Source organism: Palaemon carinicauda, chromosome 7, assembly GCF_036898095.1.
Source record: "Palaemon carinicauda isolate YSFRI2023 chromosome 7, ASM3689809v2, whole genome shotgun sequence".
NCBI lineage: Eukaryota > Metazoa > Arthropoda > Malacostraca > Decapoda > Palaemonidae > Palaemon > Palaemon carinicauda.
This window is the reverse complement of record NC_090731.1, coordinates 62794902-62799901: the sequence shown is the minus strand read 5'-3', so window position 1 is coordinate 62799901 and position 5000 is coordinate 62794902.

Sequence of the window (5000 nt, the reverse complement as noted above, 5' to 3'; positions counted from 1 at the left end):
TGTAATTAAAATGAATCATAATAAAATTCATGTATATTTGTATACTTATACATGAACGAAGGTATATGATGCAAATGCTTGCATGCTTATATTCATATGAAATTTATTGATATTTTTCTCCCGTATCTTAACTCAAAAGGTTCTGTATGAACTAAATTTTAACATTAGGAAATGATATTAAAAGTAATGAAGAAAATGATTTTGTTTAACACACCCAATCCCTACCCTTCGAAGGAGACTGAGGAGTGATTGGGGAATGGAGTTGGGGATTGGGTGGGAAGTTGGGATTTAGACGTGAGGGGGATTTGGGGAGAGGGGGATTGGTGGATGAGGAACGGGGGAGGCAAAAAAGGATAGAGACAAAGAATCATCGACATCTCGTGAAAAACACATGCTGTCGCGGTAAAATAAAATAAAAATAAAAACAAAAAAGTTACTCGCGCGCATCCCAGGAAGGCAATATGATATCTCATGAGAATATTCAAATTTAATCCTATTGTCTTCCCCCCCCCCCTTTTTTTTTTTTCATATTTTCATTTTATTCCGACTCCAACTTTCGCGGGTGTGAAATGTCAGCTGAAGGAAGTCGAATCCCCGCATGGGCATCATATCGACCCGGTGTGTGTGTGTGTGCATGAATAGTTTCACATAATTACAAGGAAAAAAAAAGGCGTTCTACCCGCACTTATAATTACATACGAATACTAAGACCCAGAGAGAAACTAATCTTGTGGAAAATATCAATAATCGGAATATCGCATGACACAAATCCCGAAATTCGGTGGCATTCATATTCAATATCTTCCTTTTCAATTAAATCAAGGAATCCAATCTTGCCTGGTATCCAGTCCCCACTACCCTTCCTACCCCTCTCCTTCCAGCTAATGCTGGGCCTTCCAGCACCATCCGGTCCCCCCCCCCACCCCCCCCCCCCACCCCCGCCTCTCCTAAAAGCTTTATCCTTCGATTTCGTCTCATGTCGGAATCACGGTTCCAAACTTTTACCGGTCGATATGATGCCCATGCGGAGATTCTTCGCCTCCCGTCAGCTGACATTTCACACCCGCAAAAGTTGGAGTCGGAATCGGAAGGAAATAGGAAAAAAAAAAAGAAAGAAAAAGGATCAAAATTCGCCTTTTCTCAACATATCTCGTACTGTCTTCCTAGGACACGCGCAAGTAATTTATTTATTTATTTATTTATTAATTTATTTATTTTTTTTTTTTTTATTGGCGCGACGGCACGCGGTTTTCGCCGGATGTCGATGATCCGGTTTCTCTCTCATTTACTGCCTTCCCCAACTCCCCAAATCCCCCCACCAAGTCCCCATCACCGCAAATCTCCACTCCCCACACAATCCCCAACTCCATTCCCTTTATATCCTTCCTCAGTCTTTCTTAGGAGGGGTAGAGGTGATGGGGGTGTTGACCAAAATCATTGCCATCTATTTCTTTAATACCATTTCATAATCTTGCATTTCATTTGTTGATACAGATCTCTCTTCTGAGTTATAATAAGGTATAAAAATGTCAATGAATTCCATGTGAATGCAAGCATGCAAGTATTTATATTTTATGTCTTCGTTCAGGTGAGAGTATATGAATATTGTTTGTATTGGTTTTAGTATGATGCATTTTCCTTTAATGAAAAAAAATACATAATCTGCTGGTACACAGACCACCGTAGCCCAATAATTATCACCTCCACATTAACTACTTTGTAATAATTATTTTAGATTTTTATTATAAACCTTGGTTTAAAGTTTTAAAGGCCACTTATGAAAGGCAGAGGAAAGGTACATATGATCAGCGGCCAAGATATGACCAGGGAGGCCCAGAAAATGGCCGCGGATGATTCAGTAGGCAGTCCTATAGGCTCCTCAAAACACCCAAACCTTAGCTCAGAGGGATGGTGAGGTTGCAGCCAATAAAGGAACTAACGAGTTTGAGCGGACCTTGAACCCCAGTCGGATGATCACCTGGCAGATAAAATACCATTAGGTGAGAAATTTTATAGTTTATATAGACCATTTATTTAGGTTTGTGGTGGCCGACGTGGTAACGTCCCTGACTGGTGAACACCAGACTAGGGTTCGAGTCCTCCTCAAACTCGTAAGTTCCTTTGGTCGTTGCAACCTCACCATCCTTGTGAGCTAGGGATGGAGGGTTCGAGGGAACCTTTAAGTCTACCTGCTGAGTCATCAGTAGCCATTGTCTGGCCTTCCTTGGTCCTAGCTTGGGTGGGGAGGGTGCTTGGACGTTGATCATCTGTATAGATGGTCAGTCTCAAAGGCATTATCCTGCTTGATAGAGCAACGTCACTGTTTATTGCAATTGCCATTCATAAGTGGCCTTTAAACCCTTAAATATGAAAGATTTATTGCAATTTTGTTATTGTTCTTAAACGTCTGTTGTAGTTTATTTCATGGTTTCCTTTCCTCATTGGACTATTTTCCCTGTTGGAGCCCTTGGATGATGTATCGTCCTGCTTTTCCAACTGGGGTTGTAGCATAGCAAGTAATAATAATAATAATAATAATAATAATAATAATAATAATAATAATAATATAGGCCTTCATGTCCGTTTTCGTGTCGAGAATCATTGATCTTGTTTTGACCGGAACTACAGTTATTCATCACCTAAAGTTTTTCATTGATTTGCTCTGATATATGATACAAAATACATTGCATATCATCTCTCTAGTAACAAAATATTTGGTAAAGGATGTGTCAGCCTACCCACAAAAAAAAGAAAAAAAAAACTATTTTATATTGTAATCAAAATATTCCTTAACATCGATTCTGATTGCTTAGTTACGTAGGGATATTGGGGACTTGAAAATATGTGACCATACAAATACGCCTACAAACAAACAAAGATTAGCAGAAATTGAATTTGCTAGGTAATGTATTCCACGGAGTTGTAAGAATGGACGTGATGCAAATGAATTGGACAGGGCAAGCTGTGGGTGACAGGGCAGTTCTTAAATATTACAATTATTGAGGCTTAACGATATGCCAAAGGAGACTGGTAATGCCAAATACAGATGACATCTTTGTGGTGGATAAATCTCAGGAGCTTATTTTTGTTTGTTAATATTATTATAGTCGGGTGGATAAATGTGGTTTACGTTACTATAACTCTAGTGTGACAGGGTTTAAACTCGAGCATGTGTCATGTAGCCATTACTTCAAATGCTGCTACTTTTTAACTTAGATTACTTTAAAACTTTGTCCAATTTCCTTAAATTTTAAGCTAGTAAAACCTAAATTACCTTAGAATTACCTAGAAACCATGAAAATTACCTTAAAATAAGGTAATTACCTTAAAAGTTAAAACCTTGAGTGTGAGGTACATGGGCGACACTGACAGAAATAAGATTGAAAGCTGTCTAAAGTGAATATAAGTAATAAAACTTCCCTTATGAAGTAACTAAGACCTTGAAGGTATGACGTCACACCAAATGATGACGAAAGATCTTATGGCTGCACAAACACGATTCAAAATGAGGAAAAATAGGCTGATATGAAAGCTAATGATTTGGTCACAATTCAGAATTGAACCATGTAAAGCAATGTGCAATAAATCAATTGGTGATCAACGAATATATAGGCGCATATATAGGCTTGCTTGATATATGTAAACCTAACTTCACTTTTTGTTTTAAAAGCCGCTTATAAATGGCAGAGGCAAGGGACAGTGACATAGGATAATGCTCCAGAGACGGACCAAAAATACATATGATCAAAGCCCAAGCCCCCTCTCCACCCAAGTTACGACCAGGAAGGGCCAGGCAAAAGCTGCTGATGAATCAGAAGGTAGACCTATATGCTCCCCCCAAAGGCACCATCATTAGCTCATAAGGATGGTGAAGTTGTAGCGACCAAAGGAACTAGCGAGTTTTGAACAGGACTCGAACTCTAGTCTGGCGGTCACCAGTCAGGGACGTTACAACAAAGGGCACCACACTTCGTGAAAGTTATGAAATAAGTTTAAATTTGGTTGCTGGAACATTCCTATTATAAGGATGAGAATAGAAACACTGAATAAGGCTGATGTTGCAATTAAAAGAAAGTTAGCGAAATCATATAGGCCTACAGATATTATAAGAGCTTTTGAAAATGGTTGTCTAGATGATAAAAAGGAGGACTATCTTACTGAAAACTAAATGATAGGAATCAACTGTAAAAATACAATAGTTAGTTGCGAAGATTTATGTTAAAATGTTATGAAGTTTGGGATGACATCATTAATCATTAAATCTATAATAAATCTTAGACGCTGGTGACATCTGCAATCTCTGTTGTAGGCCTAACGCTTTCTTGAGAGAGAGAGAGAGAGAGAGAGAGAGAGAGAGAGAGAGAGAGAGAGAGAGAGAGAGAGAGAGAGAGAGAGAGAGAGAGAGAGAGAGGGTGTAGGTGCTTTCTTTTCTCTAACTTAAAAGTTTTAAGAGGATTGTTGTTATCTCATCCGGAAGTTAAGAATCTTCGGGAAAGTGACAGGAAAATTTTCGAAGCAGTTTTAAAAGACTTTTCAATGGCAGTCCTGAAATTAGAATTATGACAGATTCCAAATGGTTAAATTCTCGGGGTTTTTAGTCGTATAACGACATAATGAAGAAAAACAATAGTACTTTTTGGTTATGATGCAAGATATAGAATTTTCACCGGAAAGGATATAAAAAAAAAGATATAGTGGTAACTTGTTCGCCTTGCATTCGCATGGCAGCAGATCGAACCCAGCCTGGGACCGTGAGTTCAAGCTGCTTACTGCAGATGCCACTACTGTGGTTGGGCACCACAGTGGGCGTATGGGTTTGCTCGGTTGACGTTCTGGTGAGCATCTATTCTGATGAAACTGGAACTGAAACCAAACTCCTTTACCTTTACAATATATATTGCGAACTGTCTTTGGCTATATATTCGTGATATTTCGCTAGAACTTAAAATGTCGATGAATATGTTAATGCTTTCAATGACGCCTAAATTTGATCAACCTAA